The sequence below is a fragment of the Arachis ipaensis genome, chromosome B8, assembly GCF_059453495.1.
Source record: "Arachis ipaensis isolate K30076 ecotype BB chromosome B8, ASM5945349v1, whole genome shotgun sequence".
In the NCBI taxonomy this organism is placed as follows: domain Eukaryota; kingdom Viridiplantae; phylum Streptophyta; class Magnoliopsida; order Fabales; family Fabaceae; genus Arachis; species Arachis ipaensis.
The window spans coordinates 53,340,833-53,363,821 of NC_142443.1; the positions used below are offsets into that span (position 1 = coordinate 53,340,833).

At 39.4% G+C, this 22,989-nt stretch overlaps 1 non-coding gene across 1 annotated transcript; it reads right to left on the reverse strand.

Moving 5' to 3' along the window:
• Window positions 1–2,204: 2,204 nt before the first annotated feature.
• Window positions 2,205–2,312, reverse strand: LOC148548118 (small nucleolar RNA R71). The gene has a single exon (XR_015897981.1). It is a non-coding gene; the product is annotated as a small nucleolar RNA R71 (small nucleolar RNA).
• Window positions 2,313–22,989: the final 20,677 nt, after the last annotated feature.

Below are 22,989 nucleotides of genomic sequence, written 5' to 3' on the forward strand. Positions count from 1 at the left end.
TTAATTATCTAATCCAATCACATTTAACCCTACCTGACTGAGATTTGCAAGGTGACCATAGCTTGCTTCATACCAACAATCTCCGTGGGATTCGACCCTTACTCACGTAAGGTATTACTTGGACGACCCAGTGCACTTGCTGGTTAGTTGTGCGAAGTTGTGAACCATGGTATTGGCATCATGTTTTTGGCGCCATTACCAGGGAAAGAAAGAGCGATGAATTTTACATAATTAAAGTGTAAATCACAATTTCTGCGCACCATTTTCGAAAAATCCAAAAAAAATCATAAAATCATAAAAATAAAAAATATTTTGTGTTTCTTGTTTGAGTCTTGAGTCAATTTCAAGTTTGGTGTCAATTGCATTTTTTCTAAAAATTCTCTGCATTTTTCGAAAATTCATGCATTCATGCATTCATAGTGTTCTTCATGATCTTCAAGTTGTTCTTGGCCAGTCTTCTTGTTTGATCTTCATATTTTCTTGTTTTGTGTCTTTTCTTGTTTTTCATATGCATTCTTGCATTCATAGTGTCTATACATGAAAAATTTCTAAGTTTGATGTCTTGCATGTTTTTCTTTTCTTAAAAATTTTTCAAAAATAAGTTCTTGGTGTTCATCTTGACATTCATAGCATTCTTGCATGCATTCATTGTTTTGATCCATAACTTTCATGCATTGAGTCTTTTTCATGTTTTTCTCTTTCATCATTGAAAATTCAAAAATAAAAAAAAATTATATCTTTCCCTTTTTCACTCATAAATTTCGAAAATTTGGATTGACTTTTTCAAAAATTTTTAAAATCTAGTTGTTCTTATGAGTCAAATCAAATTTTCAATTTAAAAATCTTATCTTTTTTAAAAATCAAATCTTTTTCATTTTTTTATTTATTTTCGAAAATTTTAAAAATATTTTTCAAAAATCTTTTTCTTAATTTTATCTCATAATTTTCGAAAATATCTTCAACAATTAATGTTTTGATTCAAAAATTTCAAGTTTGTTACTTACTTGTTAAGAAAGATTCAAACTTTAAGTTCTAGAATCATATCTTGTGATTTCTTGTGAATCAAGTCATTAATTGTGATTTTAAAAATCAAATCTTTTTTCAAAACTAATTTTAATCATATCTTTTCAAAAATATCTTTTTATCCTATCTTTTTCAAAATCATATCTTTTTAAAACATATCTTTTTCAAAAAAATTTTATTTTAAAAATATCTTTTTTAACTTCTTATCTTCTTATCTTTTCAAAATTGATTTTCAAAATTTGTTTCAACTAACTAACTAACTTTTTGTTTGTTTCTTATCTTTTTCAAAACTACCTAACTAACTCTCTCTCTCTAATTTTCGAAAATATCTTCCCTCTTTTTCAAAAATTCTTTTTAATTAACTAATTGTTTCAAATTTTAATTTTAATTTTCGAAAATCACTAACCATTTTTCAAAAATAATTTTCGAAATTCCTCTTTCTCTCTCATCTCCTTCTATTTATTTATTCATCTACTAACACTTCTCTCCCATCCAAAAATTCGAACACTACCTCCCTCTCTGTGTTCGAGTTTTTTCTTCCCTTCTTTACATTACATTCTTTTCTTCTTCTACTCACACAGGGGAACCTCTATACTCTAGTAAAAAGGATCCCTATTATTATTATTTTTATGTTCCCTCTTTTTCATATGAGCAGGAGCAAGGACAAGAATATTCTTGTTGAAGCAGACCCTGAACCTGAAAGGACTCTGAAAAGGAAACTAAGAGAAGCTAAAATACAACAATCCAGAGATAACCTTACAGAAATTTTTGAACAGGAAGAGGAGATGGCAGCTGAAAATAATAATAATGCAAGAAGGATGCTTGGTGACTTTACTGCACCTAATTCTAATTTACATGGAAGAAGCATCTCCATCCCTGCCATTGGAGCAAACAACTTTGAGCTGAAACCTCAATTAGTTTCTCTAATGCAGCAAAACTGTAAGTTTCATGGACTTCCATCTGAAGATCCTTTTTAGTTCTTAACTGAATTCTTGCAGATCTGTGATACTGTTAAGACTAATGGAGTAGATCCTGAAGTCTACAGGCTCAAGCTTTTCCCGTTTGCTGTAAGAGACAGAGCTAGAATATGGTTGGATTCTCAACCTAAAAATAGCCTGAACTCTTGGGATAAGCTGGTCACGGCTTTCTTAGCCAAGTTCTTTCCTCCTCAAAAGCTAAGTAAGCTTAGAGTGGATGTTCAAACCTTTAGACAGAAAGAAGGTGAATCCCTCTATGAAGCTTAGGAGAGATATAAGCAACTGACCAAAAAGTGTCCTTCTGACATGCTTTCAGAATGGACCATCTTGGATATATTCTATGATGGTCTGTCTGAATTAGCTAAGATGCCATTAGATACTTCTGCAGGTGGATCCATCCACCTAAAGAAAATGCCTGCAGAAGCTCAAGAACTCATTGACATGGTTGCTAATAACCAGTTCATGTACACTTCTGAGAGGAATCCTGTGAGTAATGGGACGCCTCAAAAGAAGGGAGTTCTTGAATTGATACTCTGAAAGCCATATTGGCTCAGAATAAAATATTGACTCAGCAAGTCAATATGATTTCTCAGAGTCTGAATGGAATACAAGCTGCATCCAACAGTACTCAAGAGGCATTTTCTGAAGAAGAAGCTTATAATCCTGAGAACCCTACAATAGCAGAGGTAAATTATATGGGTGAACCATATGGAAACACCTATAATCCCTCATGGAGAAATCAGCCAAATCTCTCATGGAAGGATCAACAAAAGCCTCAACAAGGCTTTAATAATGGTGGAAGAAATAGGTTTAATAATAGTAAACCTTTTCCATCATCCACTCAGCCACAGACAGAGAACTCTGAACAAAATACCTCTTATTTAGCAAACTTAGTCTCTGATCTATCTAAGGCCACTGTAAATTTCAAGAATGAAACAAGGTCCTCCATTAGAAATTTGGAGGCACAAGTGGGCCAGCTAAGTAAAAAGATCACTGAAACCCCTCCTAATGCTTTCCCAAGCAATACAGAAGAAAATCCAAAAGGAGAGCGCAAGGCCATTGATATAACCATTATGGCCGAATCCAAGAAGGAAGGGGAGGACGTGAATCCCAAGGAGGAAGACCTCCTGGGACGTCCAGTGATCAACAAGGAGTTTCCCTTTGAGTAACCAAAGGACTCTGAGGCTCATTTAGAGACCATAGAGATTCCATTAAACCTCCTTACGCCCTTCATGAGCTCTGATGAGTATTCTTCTTCTGAAAAGAATGAGGATGTTACTGAAGAGCAAGTTGCCAAGTTCCTTGGTGCAATCATGAAGCTGAATGCCAATTTATTTGGTAATGAGACTTGGGGAGATGAACCTCCCCTGTTCACCAATGAACTAAATGCATTGGATCAACTGAGATTGCCTCAGAAGAAACAGGATCCTGGAAAGTTCCTAATACCTTGTACCATAGGCACCATGACCTTTGAGAAGGCTCTATGTGACCTGGGGTCAGGAATAAACCTTATGCCACTCTTTGTAATGGAGAAACTGGGAATCTTTGAGGTACAAGCTGCTAAAATCTGATTAGAGATGGCAGATAATTCCAGAAAACAGGCTTATGGACAAGTAGAGGACATATTAGTAAAGGTTGAAGGCCTTTACATCCCTGCTGATTTCATAATCCTAGATACTGGGGAGGATAAGGATGAATCCATCATCCTTGGAAGACCCTTCCTAGCCACAGCAAGAGCTGTGATTGATGTTAACAGAGGTGAACTAGTCCTTCAATTGAATGAGGACTCCCTTGAGTTTAAAACTCAAGGACATCCTTCTGTAAACATGGAAAAGAGGCACAATAAGCTTCTCTCAAAACAGAGTCAACCAGAGCCCCCACAGTCAAACTCTAAGTTTGGTGTTGGGGAGTCTCAACAATGCTCTGAACATCTGTGAGGCTCCATGAGAGCCCACTGTCAAGCTATTGACATTAAAGAAGCGCTTGTTGGGAGGCAACCCAATTTTTATTTATCTAATTTTAATTTATTTTTATTTTTATTTCATGTTTTATTAGGTTCATGATCATGTGGAGTCACAAAATAAATAGAAAAATTGAAAACAGAATCAAAAACAGCAGAAGAAAAATCACACCCTGGAGGAGGATCTTACTGGCGTTTAAACGCCAGTAAGGAGCATCTGTCTGGCGTTCAATGCCAGAACAGAGCATGTTTCTGGCATTGAACACCAGAAACAAGCAGCATCCTGGCATTCAGACGCCAGAAATGCACACTGAGGAAGAGCTGGCGCTGAACGCCAGAAACAAGCATCTGGGTGCTGAACGCCCAGAACAAGCATCAATTCGGCGTTTAAATGCTAGAATTGCATGCAAAGGCATTTCACATGCCTAATTGGTGCAGGGATGCAAATCCTTGACACCTCAGGATCTGTGGACCCCACAGGATCCCCACCTACCACCACTCACTCTCTTCCCTCTTCTCAATGTTCATCCTCTCTTCCCAATAAACACTCTTCCCCAAAACTCTTCACCAATCACCTCAATCTCTCTTTCCTATCACCACTTCACCACTCACATCCATCCACTCTTCCCCATAAACCTACCTCATAAACTCCACCTACCTTCAAAATTCAAAATCAATTTCCCACCCAAACCCACCCTATATGGCCGAAATTAACCCCCTCCCCTCCCTATATAAAGCCCTCCATTCTTCCTCATTTTCACACAACACAACCCTCTCTTCTCCTTCTTGGCCGAATCCACCTCTCCCTCCTCTCCTCCATATTTTCTTCTTCTTCTTCATCTATTCTTTCTTCTCTTGCTCGAGGGCGAGCAATATTCTAAGTTTGGTGTGGTAAAAGCATAAGCTTTTTGTTTTTCCATTACCATTGATGGCACCTAAGACCGGAGAATCCTCTAGAAAAGGGAAAGGGAAGACAAAAGCTTCCACCTCCGAGTCATGGGAGATGGAAAGATTCATCTCCAAAGCCCATCAAGACCACTTCTATGATGTTGTGGCCAAGAAGAAGGTGATCCCTGAGGTCCCTTTCAAGCTCAAGAGAAATGAGTATCTGGAGATCCGACATGAAATCCAAAGAAGAGGTTGGGAAGTTCTAACAAATCCCATCCAACAAGTCGGTATCCTAATGGTTCAAGAGTTCTATGCTAATGCATGGATCACTAGGAACCATGATCAAAGTAAGAACCCGAACCCAAAGAATTATCTCACCATGGTTTGGGGGAAATACTTAGATTTCAGTCCGGAAAATGTGAGGTTGGCGTTTGACTTGCCTATGATGCAAGGAGATGCACGCCCCTACACTAGAAGGGTCAACTTTGATCAAAGGTTGGACCAAGTCCTCATGGACATATGTGTGGAAGGAGCTCAATGGAAGATTGACTCAAAAGGTAAACCGGTTCAACATAGAAGACTGGGCCTTAAGCCTGTGGCTAGAGGATGGTTGGAGTTCATCCAACGCTCCATCATCCCCACTAGCAACCGATCTGAAGTTATTGTGGATCGGGCCATCATGATTCATAGCATCATGATTGGTGAGGAAGTAGAAGTTCATGAAGTCATCACCCTTGAACTCTATAAAATAGCCGAAAAGTCCTCCCCCTTGGCAAGGCTAGCTTTCCCTCATCTTATTTGCCATCTATGTTACTCAGCTAGAGCTTTCATAGAAGGAGACATTCCCATTGAGGAAGAGAAGCCCATCACTAAGAAAAGGATGGAGCAAACAAGAGAGCCCACTCATGGAGCTCAAGAAACACGTGAGGAAGCTCACCATCAAGAAATCCCTGAGATACCTCAAGGGATGCACTTTCCTCCACAGAATTTTTGGGAGCAAATCAACACCTCTCTAGGAGAATTAAGTTCCAACATGGGACAATTAAGGGTGGAACATCAAGAGCACTCCATCATCTTTCATGAAATTAGAGAAGATCAAAGAGCAATGAGGGAGGAGCAACAAAGACAAGGAAGAGACATAGAAGAGCTCAAGGACATCATTGGTTCCTCAAGAAGGAAACGCCACCATCACTAAGGTGGACTCATTCCTTGTTCTTAGATTTTCTGTTTTTCGTTTTCTTATGTTAAATGTTTATCTATGTTTGTGTCTTTATTACATGATCATTAGTGTCTAAGTATCTATGCCTTAAATTAGTGAATATGAATCCATCACCTCTCTTAAATGAAAAATGTTTTTAATTCAAAAGAACAAGAAGTACATGAGTTTCGAATTTATCCTTGAACTTAGTTTAATTACTTTGATGTGGAGACAATGCTTTTTGTTTTCTGAATGAATGCTTGAACAGTGCATATGTCTTTTGAAGTTGTTGTTCATGAATGTTAAATATGTTGGCTCTTGAAAGAATGATGACAAGGATGTTATTTGATAATCTGAAAAATCATAAAAATGATTCTTGAAGCAAGAAAAAGCAGTGAATACAAAAGCTTGCAGAAAAAAATGGCAAAAAAAAAATGGAAAAAGAGAAAGCAAGCAGAAAAAGCCAAAAGCTCTTAAAACCAAGAGGCAAGAGCAAAAAGCCAATAACCCTTAAAACCAAAAGGCAAGGGTAAATAAAAAGGATCCCAAGGCTTTGAGCATCAGTGGATAGGAGGGCCTAAAGGAATAAAATCCCGGCCTAAGCGGCTAAACCAAGCTGTCCCTAACCATGTGCTTGTGGCGTGAAGGTGTCAAGTGAAAACTTGAGACTGAGCGGTTAAAGTCAAGGTCCAAAGCAAAAAAAGAGTGTGCTTGAGAACCCTGGACACCTCTAATTGGGGACTCTAGCAAAGCTGAGTCACAATCTGAAAAGGTTCACTCAATTATGTGTCTGTGGCATTTATGTATCCGGTGGTAATACTGGAAAACAAAGTGCTTAGGGCCACGGCCAAGACTCATAAAGTAGCTGTGTTCAAGAATCAACATACTGAACTAGGAGAATCAATAACACTATCTGAACTCTGAGTTCCTATAGATGCCAATCATTCTGAACCTCAATGGATAAAGTGAGATGCCAAAATTATTCAAGAGGCAAAAAGCTACAAGTCCCGCTCATCTTATTGGAGCTATGTTTCATTGATAGTTTGGAATTTATAGTATATTCTATTCTTTTTATCCTATTTGATTTTCATTTTCTTGGGGACAAGCAACAATTTAAGTTTGGTGTTGTGATGAGCGGATAATTTATACGCTTTTTAGCATTGTTTTTAGTATGTTTTTAGTAGGATCTAGTTACTTTTAGGGATGTTTTTATTAGTTTTTATGTTAAATTCACATTTCTGGACTTTACTATGAGTTTGTGTGTTTTTCTATGACTTCAGGTATTTTCTGGCTGAAATTGAGGGACTTGAGCAAAAATCAGATTCAGAGGTTGAAGAAGGACTGCTGATGCTGTTGGATTCTGACCTCCCTGCACTCAAAGTAGATTTTCTGGAGCTACAGAACTCAAAATGGCACGCTTCTAATTGCGTTGGAAAGCAGACATCCAGGGCTTTCCAGCAATATATAATAGTCCATACTTTGGCCGAGTTTAGACGACGCAAAAGGGCGTTGAACGCCATTTCTACGCTACAGTCTGGAGTTAAACGCTAGAAACACATCACAAACCAGAGTTGAACGCCAAAAATATGTTACAACTTGGCGTTCAACTCCAAGAATGACCTCTGCACGTGTAAACTTCAAGCTCAGCCCAAGCACACACCAAGTGGGCTCCGGAAGTGGATTTATGCATCAATTACTTACTTCTGTAAACCCTAGTAACTAGTTTAGTATAAATAGGACTTTTTACTATTGTATTTGCATCTTCGGATCATCTGGGGACGTCTAGTTCTTAGATCATAGGGGCTGGCCTCTCGGCCATGCCTGAACCTTTCACTTATGTATTTTTCAACGGTAGAGTTTCTACACTCCATAGATTAAGGTGTGGAGCTCTGCTGTTCCTCATGATTTAATGCAAAGTACTACTGTTTTCTATTCAATTCAACTTATTCTGCTTCTAAGATATCCATTCGCACCCGAGAACATGATGAATATGATGATTATGTGACACTCATCATCATTCTCACTCATGAATGCGTGCCTGACAAACACTTCCGTTCTACATGCAAACAAGCTAGAATGAATATCTCTTAGATATCTGATACAGGGGACTGAGTCCGAGTTATTAGTGTCTTCGTGGTATAAGTTAGAACCCATGGATGGCCATTCCTGAGTGATGCACGGAAAACTTGTCTCTTAACAAATTTCCTTCGGCAAGTGTACCGAATTTGTCGTCTAGTAAAAACTCACAATAGAGTAAGGTCGAATCCCACAAGGATTGATTGATCAAGTAACTTTAATTAGAGGAATGTTCTAGTTGAGCGAATCTAGGATTTGAGTTTAGAATTGCAGAAAATAAAATGGTGGGAAGGTAAATGACAGAAAAAGTAAATGCTAGAATTAAAGAACTGAAAGTAAATTACTGAAGTAAATTGCAGAATTGTAAATGGGAATGGGGGAATTGCTCATGAAAGTAAATGACAGAAAATAAAAAGAATGGGTAAGATTAGAAATGGGGAGTTCATTGGGCTTAGGATATGTTGCATTCTCCGGATCAATTTCATTTTTATCTTTTCCTCAATCAATGCACTCATTGATCTCCTTGGCAATCTTAAGTGATTGAATTACAATTTCTTGTAATTCAATCTCTCAAATCTTGATCAATAGCCAATTCCTTGGTCAATTGCTCATGAGAAGAGATAAAGTATGGTCACTAATTATACCACATGCATTTCCCAAATCAAGTGTTGAGAGGATTATAGTCACATATCCATCCAAACCCAATTTGGTCCAGCATGAGAAAGCATTTCTAGCTTGATCTCTTCATTCCTCTTTCAAGGTTCAGAAGAGATCCAAGTATGAATAGCTTCTTTTCCAAGATAACTACCCAATTGGATGAAGATCGAAAGCTTTCAAGTAAAATCAAGAGAAAAGATAGAAGAAGAATAATGAAAACTAGTATTGATTCATCAAATTACAACAGAGCTCCCTAACCCAATGAAATGGATTTAGTTGTTCATAGCTCTGGAAAATGAAAACAAAGATGGAGAATACATGATGAAACTAGAAGTGCAGAGAAAGTAAAATACAGAGAGTAATTCTATGCCAAGAGGCTCCCTATATTTTTCCAACTCACAAAATAATTCAAAGTTACTCCTATATATACTACTCTTCTACTCTTCTAGTTGGTTCTTCAAGTCTTGGGTCTAGGCCTTTGGATCTTGAGTTTGAAGTAGTTATCTTCTTCGTTGGGCTTGGCTTTACTTGCAGAGAGAAATTGTGAAGTGGGTAGAGACTTTAGCTCAGGACGTTAGTGGTGTTAACGTTCAGTGAAAATATGGGTTCGAGAATGTTAGTGACATTCAACTTTTTCACTAACGTTCCTTACCCAAGTAAGAGCCACGTTAACCTCAACATTAGTGGCACAAACGTTGTCACTAACATTGCCTCTTTGTCCTTCGAGCACGTTATTGGGACTCAACTTTCCCAATAATGTTGAGAAGCCTCCCCCTTCCCAACGTTAGAGTCCACATTAACTTAGTTAACGTGGCTCTTTTAACGTAGGCTTGCCAACCTTCGAGAACGTTAGGGACACTTAACATTGTCACTAACGTTCCAACGTGCCCCTTAGCTCCCACGTTAGAGTCCACGTTAACTAGGTTAACGTGGCTTCTAACGTGGCCTATGCTAGCCATCTCCAACGTTAGTGACAAAGTTGAGTGTCACTAACGTTGGTTCAACATTCCCTTATCCACATTAGCTTCTACGTTAACTAAGTTAACGTGGGAGTTAACGTGGCTCGTGGGGGCATTTGTGGGCTCCTTCCAATGTTAGTGACAATGTTGGGTGTCACTAACGTTGGCGTCACCTCCTTTCTTCACGTTAGCTTCCACGTTAACTAGGTTAACGTGGGAGTTAACGTGGCCTAGTGTGACTTGGCCAACGTTAGTGATAATGTTGAATATCACTAACGTTGGCTTCCCTCCTTTCTTCTTAACGTTAGAGACCACGTTAACTAAGTTAACGTGGTGACTAACGTGGCCACTCATGAGCTTGGTCCAACGTTAGTGATAATGTTAAGTGTCACTAACGTTGGCTCCATTTCCTTTCTTCCACGTTAGAGTTCAAGTTTACTTAGTTAACGTGACTCTTAACGTGGGCAATGATGGCTTCGAGAGCGTTATTGGCAATCACTTTTCTCATTAACTTTTTAAGTTACTCCCATTCCACGTTAGTGTTAACGTTAGTGTAACTAACGTAGCCACTAATGTGGTTCTTCTTTGCTTCCTGTGTCCTGAAATCAAGCAATAAAGTGCATCAAAGTTCTAGTCCAAGTCATGGGAAATGTAACATCCAATTTGTCCTTAAATTCATGAAAAATCCTCATGAAATCATGTAAAGTGCACAATGTATGCTTGAATCAAGATGTAAGTGAATATCTACCCAAAACTAGCTTATTTCCTAAGGAAATGCATGAAACTACCCTAAAAATAGTAAAGAAAAGGTCAGTGAAACTGGCCAAAATGCCCTGGCATCACAACACCAAACTTAAAGCTTGCTTGTCCCTAAGCAAGTACTGGAACAAGAGAATGATGAATGGAATGCCAAGAGAAATGACTCATTCTTGTGGAAGTCATGTCCCTGGTTTTATGGTGGTTTCATGCATAGCAACTTAGGTTCATTCCTGGCTTTCAGACCTTTATCATGTCCTAGAATACTCACTGTGATTGCATCCCATGAAACTTTTATTTATTGATCCTTTTGTTGTTATTTCAGGGCTTATTTGTGTTCTTAGGCTAAACGTTCTGTAAAGGGGCAACTCTTTAAAATAAGCTTTCAGCCAACACTCCCGAACCAGTTGGTTCAAGGTGCTAGGTGTTGAAGCACCCCTAAGGACTTACTTGCTCAAGTCTCTCCCCCATACATACACACCACAGGCACATAGTTTATTTATTTTCTTTTCTTGAGACCTTGGTGTCCAACACCTCTTTGGGTTACTAAATGCTCTGTAGTGAGGGTTACTCTTGATAGTGGATTTTCAGCTGATAATCCCGAGTTAGTTAACCCAAGTTACCAAGTGATAAGGCACCCCTAAGAGCTTATTCATCCAAGTAGATCCCTCACACAGGAGCACCACAGACACATGCCTCAAGATTAAAAACCATCGGTGCCTAGCCTTATTGCTTGTTCTTTTTCTTTTATTCCTCAACTTTGATTGTTCTTTCCTTTTTTCTTATTAGGATCTTCTTATTTAACTAGTCTCATGGGGTGTGTTTCAAGAATAGCATTCCTGACAGATAGTTGTCTTCCCACCTTATGGTTGAACCAACTTATCTAACTTATGACTATACCACAAACTCATGAACTTACTCCATAGTATGAACTCCTCTCTGGTCTTTAAAAACACACATTCTCTTTTCATTTGATTTAAAGGAACAAGCATACAAATAAGCAAAGTAAGGATGTAGTGACATAGAGACCAGCAAACATAGACCTATTCAACAAAAACTTAAAAGACAGACTTTAAAAAGGTTTCGACTATGAGTAACTATTAATCAAAAGTGCATTCAGACTTCCAATTTTCAACAATTCTGAGTATAATGGAATTAAGTAACAATGCAACCTTCGGGTGATGATTTCTAGTTGCCCTCTTTCTTTGTCATCATCCTAGTGCTTGCTACTTCGCTTCCTTGGGTGAAGGTGCACCATTTTCTCATAAGATTCCTGCAAAGTTATTGGAAGTTGCTTGTCCCCAAAGCACTTGAGACATAGTTAGCTTGCATGTATGCTTGTGGCTTCTGAACTTAATTTGGTGTGTGAACACCAAACTTAGTTCCTTGCCCAGTACAAAACATTGCATATATGCAGAGAACCTCATATCTTGTTGTTAACAAAACAATTATTACTAAACTCTAACTACATCTAAGTGGTTTTCCTTGATTGGTTGGAGCTAGCAATGTGTTTTGGGAGTGGGGTGTAATTCTAACTAATGTCTTTGGTGGAACACCAAACTTAGAATCACACTTTCACTCTTGAATTGTTTTGGTGTGGAACACCAAACTTAGCTCCTCGCAATACAGGGGAAACAACTTATGATCCTTATTGAAATAAAGATGAAAAGGAAACTACCTGAGGTTGGGTTGCCTCCCAACAGAGCGCTCTTTTATCATCGCTAGCTCAACGGTTCCTCCTTTACTTGAGATGGTAATTTACTCTGGGGTTTTCCCCCATGTTGCCCAGATAATGCTTGAGTCTTTGTCCGTTCACTATAAAAGTCCTCTCTGAACCTTCATCCATGATTTCGATGTGTCCATATGGCGAAACTTTTGTGACAAGAAAAGGTCCGGACCACCTTGATTTGTGTTTTCCTGGGAATAGTCTCAATTTGGAATTGTAAAGGAGTACTTGTTGCCCCTTTTCGAAGCTCATGGGTGTAAGATGCAGGTCATGTCTTCTCTTTGCCTTCTCTTTATACATCTTGGTATTTTCATAGGCTTGTGACCTTAATTCCTCCATCTCTTACAGCTGCAAGATTCTCTTTGCACCAGCAGCAATGCTGTCAAAATTTAGTATCTTGATAGCCCAGAGAGCTTTGTGTTCCAGTTCCAGTGGTAAATGACAAGCTTTCCCAAACACTAGTTGATATGGGGACATTCCAAGTGGTGTTTTGAATGCTGTTCTGTATGCCCAAAGAGCATCATCCAACTTCTTCGACCAATCCTTTCTTGATGCATCCACAGTCTTTTCCAGAATCCTCTTTAGCTCTCTGTTGGATATCTCGGTTTGTCCACTTGTTTGGGGATGGTAAGATGTGGCTACCTTGTGTTTTACCCCATATCGTAGGAGAAGAGCTTCTAGTGGTCTGTTACAAAAATGGCTCCCTCCATCACTGATGAGTGCTCGTGGGACACTAAACCGGCTAAAGATATTCTTCTTGAGGAAGTTCATGACTACCCTGTTATCATTTGTTGGGGTTGCAATAGCCTCTATCCACTTGGAAACAGAGTCTACTGCTACCAAGATGTACTTGTTTGCATATGAGGTTGGGAATGGTCCCATGAAATCGATTCCCCACACATCAAACAATTCCAGTTCCAATATGAAATTTTGTGGCATCTCATTTCATTTGGGCAAGTTTCCAGATCGTTGGCATTCATTGCAGCTCTTTACTAGTTCTTTGGCATCCTTAAAAAGGGTGGGCCAAAAGAATCCGCTTTGTAACACCTTAGCTGCAGTTCTATCCCCTCCAAAGTGGCCTCCATAGCATGAGCCGTGGCAATTCCATAGGACCTCTCATCCCTCTTCTTCTGAAACACATCTTCTAAGGATTCCATCTGAACACTTCTTGAATAGATATGGCTCATCCCAGACAAAGTACTTTGCATCATTCATGAGCTTCCTTTTTTGATGTTTATTGATCTCTGGAGGCAATGCCCCAGTTGCCTTGAAGTTGGCAATGTCTGCGAACCATGGTGCTTTGTGAACTATCATCAACTGTTCATCAGGGAAAAACTCGTTCACACTTGTATCAGGTGTTCCACCTTTATCATAAGGAATCCTGGATAGGTGATCTGTTACCTTGTTCTCCACTCCTTTCTTGTCTCTGATTTCAATATTGAATTCCTGCAGCAATAAGATCCATCTTATTAGTCTTGGTTTTGATTCTTGCTTGGCAAACAAATATTTAAGTGCTGTGTGATCTGTAAAAACAATCACTTTAGCACCAATGAGGTATGATCTAAACTTGTCAAATGCAAAAACTATTGCTAGTAACTCCTTCTCAGTAGTGGTATCATTTCTTTGAGTATCATTAAGGACTTTGCTAACATAGTATATCACATGGACTAAGTTGTCTTTCCTCTGTCCTAACACTGCCCCAACTGCAAAATCAGATGCATCACACATCAACTCAAACGGTAAATTCCAATCAGGTGGGGAAATGATAGGAGCAGAGGACAACCTCATTTTCAAATTTTCAAAGGCTAACATGCATGTTTCATCAAAGATAAATGGTGTATCAGATACAAGGAGATTGCTTAAGGGCTTGGCTATCTTTGAAAAATCTTTAATAAACCTTCTGTAAAAACCAGCATGCCCCAAAAAGCTCCTAATTTCCCTGACATCATTGGGTGGAGGCAGTTTTTCAATAAGTTCTACTTTAGCTCTGTCAACCTCAATGCCTTGGTTAGAAACTTTGTGACCAAGGACTATTCCTCCTGTCACCATAAAGTGACATTTCTCCCAGTTCAAAACCAAATTGGTCTCTTGGCATCTTTTCAATACCAAGGCGAGGTGATGTAGGCAACTAGGGAAGGAATCTCCGAATACCGAGAAATCATCCATAAAAACTTCAATGAATTTTTCTATCATATCTGAAAAGATAGAAAGCATGCAGCGTTGGAAAGTTGCAGGTGCATTACATAGCCCAAATGGCATGCGCCTGTAGGCAAACACTCCATATGGGCAAGTGAATGAGGTTTTCTCTTGATCTCTGGGATCAACCACTATTTGGTTATATCCTGAATAACCGTCGAGAAAACAATAATATCGTGCGCTGCAAGTCTTTCCAACATCTGATCCATGAATGGAAGGGGGGAAATGATCTTTTCGTGTAGCCTCGTTGAGCTTCCTGTAGTATATGCACATCCGCCATCCTGTGACTGTCCTTGTAGGAATTAGTTCGTTCTTCTCATTGGGAACCACGGTAATTCCTCCTTTTTTGGGACGACATGCACGGGGCTAACCCAGGGGCTGTCTGAGATTGGGTAAATTACCCCCCCTTGCCACAACTTCATAACTTCCTTCTGTACCACTTCCTTCATGATTGGGTTCAACCTCCTTTGGGATTGAATGGATGGTTTGGCATCTTCTTCCAGCAGTATCTTGTGCATACATATGGCTGAACTTATCCCCTTCAGGTCAGCAAGTGTCCAACCAATGGCATCCTTGTGCTGTTGCAGTACTTTGATCAGTTCATCCTCTTGATCTTTGCTGAGGCATGAGCTTATGATCACTGGGTAATTTTTATTTTCTCCTAAGTATGCATATTTGAGAGTGGGTGGTAGTGCTTTGAGTTCAAGTTTGGGTGCTTCTGACTTTTCGTTCTCTTCCTTTGGTGCACCTAGTATGCCAATTTCTGTTGTTGCAACCTCTTCATTTGATGTACACTCTTCTTCTATTATTCTTTTGGGCTCTTCAGACTCTTCTTTTTCAAAACTCTCCTGCACCTCCTCTTCAAGTGAGTCCAACCTCATACATTCCCCCAGTTGTTCTTGTGGGTAACTCATGGCCTAGAACACATTGATTGTCATCTTTTCATTGTGTAATCTCAGGGTGAGATCACCTTTTTGGACATCAATGACCGCTCCAGCAGTGGCCAAGAACGGCCTTCCCAAGATAATTGAGGTCTTGGCTTCTTCCTGCATGTCCAGCACTACGAAGTCTGCTGGGAATATGAAGTCTCCCACTTTCACCAGCAAATCTTCTACTACGCCATGAGGGAATTTGAACGATCTGTCTGCCAACTGTAAGGCCATTTTTGTTGGTTTAGCCTCCTCTATCTTCATCTTCCTCATCATAGCTACTGACATCAAGTTGATGCTGGCTCCTAAGTCACAAAGAGCCTTTTCCACTGTGATTTCCCCTATAATACAAGGGATCTGAAAACTCCCAGGATCTTTCAATTTCTAGGGCAGTTTGTGCTGAATGATAGCACTACATTCTTCGGTTAATATCACAGTCTCATTATTCTTCCAGCTTCTCTTCTTAGTCATAAGCTCCTTCAAGAACTTGGCGTAGAGTGGCATTTGTTCTATTGCTTCAGCAAAGGGTATGTTGATTTGCAGTTTCTTGAAGATTTCCAAAAATCTCGAAAACTGATTGTCATCTCCTTTTTTCTTTAATTGCTGAGGGTATGGGACTCTTGGGGCGTCTGGCTTCAGCACTTTTTCCCCTTTTTGTGAATTCAAAGTGGGAACTCGAGCTTCGTCCTGCTCTTCTTCCTCTTTATTTGAGTCCTCTTTTTGTGGTTTCTGGGGGGTTTCCTTCAGTTCCTTCCCACTCCTAAGGGTGATAGCCTGACACTCCTCCCTTTGTGTTGAGCTAGTCTTGCTGTGAAGGTTGTGGTGGGAAATTTGCTTGAATAAGTAGCCAATTTGTGTCCCAAGTTTTTTGATGGCAGCATCCTGATTCTGCATATTGGACATCACCTCTTCTCGGAATGCTTTACTATCTTGAATCTCTTTGCCTATGCCTTCAAGTAGATTCTCAATCCTTGAGATTCTTTCATCAAATAATGATAGGTCAGGCTGAGGAGGGTTATTCTGGCCTTGATATGAATGTGGAGAGGTGTTGTTATGGGGGTGTTGATATGGTCTAGATGTGAAGTGTTGGTGGGCTGCATTGTTTGGATTTGGGCATCTTTGATCAAGGCTTTGGTCTTGTTAATTTTCCCACCCAAAGTTTGGGTGATTCCTCCATCCAGGGTTGTAGGTCTTGGAGTATGGATCATGGTTTTGCCTAGGTGAATTCCTAATGTAGTTGGCTTGCTCCTGACTACCCTCTGCTTCTTCATTCACTCCTTCTTGGGTTGTTGATGAAGTGGAGATTGCTGCTACTTGGTTCCTCTCCATCTTCTTGGTGAGGTCAGCCAGCTGCTGGGTAATGAGCTTGTTTTGGGCCAGCAGAGCATCTACATTGTTTACCTCCATTACTCCTCTTGTGTTCCCTCTTTCGGAAGCATAGAAGTAGTCGTTCTCTGCTACAGTTTCAATGACATCTATGGCCTCCTCAATGGTCTTCTTCTTGTTTAAAGATCCTCCGGATGAATGGTCTACAGCCTTCTTTGACTCATAAGAGAGCCCTAGCTGCACCCATTCATTAAACATATCGGGTGGGCACCTCCTTGTTAGGTCTTTAAACCTCTCCCATGATTCATATAGAGTCTCACCATCTTGTTGCCTGAAAGTTTGGACCTCAGCTCTCAGCCTATTGATTTGTTGAGGAGGGTAAAATCTTGCTAAGAATTTGTTCACCACATCTTCCCAAGTTGTCAAGCTCTCCCTTAGGAAAGACTCCAGCCACTTGGCTGCCTTATCCTTGAGTGAGAATGGAAATAAGAGTAGTCTATAGGCATCAGGATAAATACCATTAGACTTCATTGTGTCACATATTCTCAGGAAGGTGGTTAGATGTTGATTGGGGTCCTCTTGGACACTTCCTCCGAACGAACAGTTGTTCTTAACAAGGGTGATGAGCTGTGGTTTTAGTTCAAAATTGTTGGCATGGATGGTTGGCTTTTGAATGCTACTTCCACAGTTTCCTGGGTTTGGATTGATGTAAGAGCCTAAAACTCTTCTATCCTCCCCAGCATGCTTTGCTCGACCTCTTCCGCCATGGTTGTGAGCCTCTTCCTCACGATGGTTTTCCATGTTTTCTTCCATGTTTGGTTCAAAGTATTCCTCAAAGTGTTCCTCCTCTTCTTCAGCACCAACTACACGTTTTTCTCTTGCCTCCCTCTTTAGTCTAAGGAAGGTTCTCTCAGGTTCAGAATCAAAGGAAGTTGAAGCCCCGCTTCTTCTCCCTGCCATACAACCAACAAGTACAAGCAAAGAGAATAGGTGCAGAAAGTATATCTGTCAAAATTACTGTTAGTGTGAGTGATGCAATATATCAAACAGTTAGTGGGTTAGTGAGATGAATAGTAAATAACAAAGAAAAAATAGGGGGAAGGGAAGAAATTAACTAAAACAGGAAGTAGATGACTCAAACAGAAAATTAAATCAAACAAAAATAAAATGCTCAATCTAGTTATCCTCCAATCTAATCATTGTTGATGCACAATCAATCCCCGACAACGGCGCCATAAACTTGATGCACGGAAAACTTGTCTCTTAACAAATTTCCTTCGGTAAGTGTAACGAATTTGTCGTCAAGTAAAAACTCACAATAGAGTGAGGTCGAATCCCACAAGGGTTGATTGATCAAGCAACTTTAATTAGAGGAATGTTCTAGTTGAGCGAATCCAGGATTTGAGTTTAGAATTACAGAAAATAAAATGGCGGGAAGGTAAATGACAGAAAAAGTAAAAGCTAGAATTAAAGAACTGAAAGTAAATTATTGAAGTAAATTGCAGAATTGTAAATGGGAATGGAGGAATTGCTCATGAAAGTAAATGACAGAAAATAAAAAGAATGGGTAAGATCAGAAATGGGGAGTTCATTAGGCTTAGGAGATGTTGCATTCTCCGGATCAATTTTATTTTCATCTCTTCCTCAATCAATGCACTCATTGATCTCCTTGGCAATCTTAAGTGATTGAATTACAATTTCTTGTAATTCAACTCACAAATCTTGATCAATAGCCAATTCCTTGGTCAATTGCTCATGAGAAGAGATGAAGTATGGTCACCGATTATACTACATGCATTTCCCAAATCAAGTGTTGAGAGGATTATAGTCACATATCCATCCAAACCCAATTTGGTCCAGCATGAGAAAGCATTTCTAGCTTGATCTCTTCATTCCTTTTTCAAGGTTCAGAAGAGATCCAAGTATGAATAGCTTCTTTTCCAAGATAACTACCCAATTGGATGAAGATCGAAAGCTTTCAAGTAAAATCAAGAGAAAAGATAGAAGAATAATGAAAACTAGTATTGATCCATCAAATTACAACAGAGCTCCCTAACCCAATGAAATGAGTTTAGTTGTTCATAGCTCTGGAAAATGAAAACAAAGATGGAAAATACATGATGAAACTAGAAGTGCAGAGAAAGTAAAATATAGAGAGTAATTCTATGCCAAGAGGCTCCCTATATTTTTCCAACTCACAAAATAATTCAAAGTTACTCCTATATATACTACTCTTCTACTCTTCTAGTTGGTTCTTCAAGTCTTGGGTCTGGGCCTTTGGATCTTGAGTTTGAAGCAGTTATCTTCTTCATTGGGCTTGGCTTTACTTGCAGAGAGAAATTGTGAAGTGGGCAGAGACTTTAGCTCAGGACGTTAGTGGTGTTAACGTTCAGTGAAAATATGGGTTTGAGAACGTTAGTGACATTCAACTTTTTCACTAACGTTCCTTACCCAAGTAAGAGCCACGTTAACCTCAACGTTAGTGGCACAAACGTTGCCACTAACGTTGCCTCTTTGTCCTTCGAGCACGTTATTGGGACTCAACTTTTCCAATAACGTTGAGAAGCCTCCCCCTTCCCAACATTAGAGTCCACGTTAACTTAGTTAACGTGGCTCTTTTAACGTAGGCTTGCCAACCTTCGAGAACGTTAGTGACACTTAACATTGTCACTAACGTTCCAATGTGCCCCTTAGCTCCCACGTTAGAGTCCACGTTAACTAGGTTAACGTGGCTTCTAACGTGGCCTATGCTAGCCATCTCCAACGTTAGTGACAAAGTTGAGTGTCACTAACGTTGGTTCAACATTCCCTTATCCACGTTAGCTTCCACGTTAACTAAGTTAACGTGGGAGTTAACGTGGCTCATGGTGGCATGTGTGGGCTCCTTCCAACGTTAGTGACAATGTTAGGTGTCACTAACGTTGGCGTCACCTCCCTTCTTTACGTTAGCTTCCACGTTAACTAGGTTAACGTGGGAGTTAACGTGGCCTAGTGTGACTTGGCCAACGTTAGTGATAATGTTGAATATCACTAACGTTGGCTTCCCCCCTTTCTTCTTAACGTTAGAGGCCACGTTAACTAAGTTAACGTGGTGACTAACATGGCCACTCATGAGCTTGGTCCAACATTAGTGATAATGTTAAGTGTCACTAACGTTGGCTCCATTTCCTTTCTTCCACGTTAAAGTTCACGTTTACTTAGTTAACGTGACTCTTAACGTGGGAAATGATGGCTTCGAGAGCGTTATTGGCAATCACTTTTCTCATTAACTTTGCAAGTTACTCCCATTCCACGTTAGTGTTAACGTTAGTGTAACTGACGTAGCCACTAATGTGGTTCTTCTTTTCTTCCTTTGTCCTGAAATCAAGCAATAAAGTGCATCAAAGTTCTAGTCCAAGTCATGGGAAATGCAACATCCAATTTGTCCTTAAATTCATGCAAAATCCTCATGAAATCATGTAAAGTGCACAATGTATGCTTGAATCAAGATGTAAGTGAATATCTACCCAAAACTAGCTTATTTCCTAAGGAAATGCATGAAACTACCCTAAAAACAATAAAGAAAAGGTCAGTAAAGCTGGCCAAAATGCCCTGGCATCACTGAGATCCGGAAAGTCTAAACCTTGTCTGTGGTATTCCGAGTAGGATCTGGGAAAGGATGGCTGTGACGAACTTTAAACTCACGAGTGTTGGGCATAGTGACAGACGCAAAAGGAGGGTGAATCCTATTCCAACATGATCGAGAACCTCCAGATGATTAGCCATGCCGTGACAGAGCATTTGGACCATTTTCACAGAGAGGATGGGATGTAGCCATTGACAACGGTGATGCCCTTACAGAAAGCTTGCCATGGAAAGGAGTAGGACTGATTGGATGAAGACAGCAGGAAAGCAGAAGTTCAGAAGAACGAAGGCATCTCTATACGCTTATCTGAAATTCTCACCAATGAATTACATAAGTATTTCTATCTTTATTTTCTATTTATTTATTATAATTCGAAAACTCCATAACCATTCGATATCCGCCTGACTGAGATTTACAAGGTGACCATAGCTTGCTTCATACCAACAATCTCCGTGGGATCGACCCTTACTCACGTAAGGTTTTATTACTTGGATGACCCAGTGCACTTGCTGGTTAGTTGTGCGAAGTTGTGAAGTTATGTTTGGACCATGGTATTGTGCACCAGTTATTGGCACCATTGCCAGGGAGAGAACGAACAACAAATTTTACAATCTCAGAGTAACAATTTCGCATACCAGAGAGCATATCCAAGACCAGGTTTGTTGGAATTGAATTTAGTTTTTGATGAAGAAGCCACAAATTTCATGGAGGAATCATTAAAAACTGCACTCTCTTTGGTTACGTAACTTAAACCAGATTTTTCAAATAATGGTCTTTGACTTGCAAGTAATTTGTCCAAGTTACTAGAACTTTGAGCAAATTTTGCTAAGTCACCATTCAGCCTTTTAATAATTTTCTTTAGTCTTTCATTTAAAGCAATAAGCTCTTGAGAACGATCCACAATATGCTTTTCTTTTAATTTTTCAAGTTGAGATTTTAGAAATCTGTTTTCTTCAATATTATCGAAAGCACATTCAGTTTCCTTCACTTTTTCTTTCAAAAAATCATTTTCAGCTTTCAACATATCTTTTTCAGATTTGCATTTTGTGTATTTTTCCAACAATTTTGAAGTATTTAATGTAAGATCCTCAATTATAACATGTAAATCATCTATGGACAAGTCATAATAATTTATCTCATCAAGATGATCATTAACAGGCATGAAGCAGATTTTATCTTCACCTTCAGAATCTTCTTCCTCATTAGAGTCATTCTCAAGATCCTCCCAAGCTTCCATGAGCACTCTCTTCTTTTCTTTCTTCCCTTTGTCCTCCTTCTTGAGCTTTGGACAGTTGAACTTAAAATGTCCAGCCTCCTTGCAATTGTGATAATTCACCTTGCTCAAGTCCATCTTGTGTTCCTTTGAGCTTGAACCCTTATACTTGCCTTTGTTCTTCATCATCCTTCTAAATCTCCTAACAAAAAATATGAGTTCATCACCTGAAATACCATCACTAGACTCACTCTCTTTTGATTCTATTTTTGACTTGAGGGCTATTCCCTTTTTCTTTGAGTCTGGGTTTGTGTGTCTGGCTTCATAGGCAATGAGTTTTCCTCTCAGCTCATCATAGGTTATAGGGCTTAGGTTATTGCTCTCGGCTAGGACAGTGGCAGTAGTTTCCCATTCTTTTGTGAGGCTTCTAAGGAGTTTTCTCACTAGGGTTTGTTCTGAGTAGTTTGTACCCATAGCATCAAGGTTGTTGATTATGATTGAGAATCTATCAAACACTTCATCAATGCTTTCTCCATCCTTTATATTGAACATCTCGTACTCTTTTCGCAGCATATCAATCCTCGTTTCTTTGACTTGTTTAGCACCTTCGTGTGTAACCTAGAGTTTTTCCCAGATTTCTTTGCCTGTCTTGCATCTAGACACCTTTCGGTACTCTTCAAAGTTGATAGCACAGTGAAAAAGGTTGATGGTTTTAGCATTCAGCTTCATCTTCTTGTTGTCGTCTTCATTCCATTCAGCTTATTCTTTTGGAGTTACCACTCCATCAACACTTGTTTTTGTTGGAATCTTGGGATCGCTCATAACAATCTTCCATATGTTGTAGTCAATGGATTGGATGAAGATCCTCATCCTCTCTTTCCAGTAGGCATAGTTCTTCCCGTTGAAGAAGGGAGGCCTATTGTTTGACTGGCCTTCAGTTAGAGTGTAGGCAACCGTGGTTGTGCCCAAGTTGTTTGCCATTGGACCTTTGATCCAAGCGGTGAAGCTTAATTCTTGAGACCTACCAATTGAAGGTTGTAGAAAGCTTGATTCTTTTACTTTAATGAAATAACTCTTTTAAAATAAACCTGCAATCTGAGCAGCAGAAAATTTATGAGACAATTCCATTTTATCTCATGAATATCAGAAAACAAAATAGAGCAGGGAAGAGAGAAGTTGACTGAAAGAGCGAAACTCTCGTGCGATCTAGAATTTTCTAAAAATAAATTCCCGTTGTGAGAATAGCTTCTAGACCGACAAGAATTCCTTCCTTACAAAAGTTTTGTTTATCACTTAAGCAAACCCAATAAAATTGATAACCGAGTATTCAAACCCCGGGTCGTCTTCTCAAGGAATTGCAGGGAAGTATGATTTATTATTGGTTATGGAAAAGGTAGAGTTTTGGGTTTTTAAAATAAAGAACAAGTAATTTAAATGGCAGGGAAAATAAATTAATGATTAATAAAACTCTGGGCAAGGT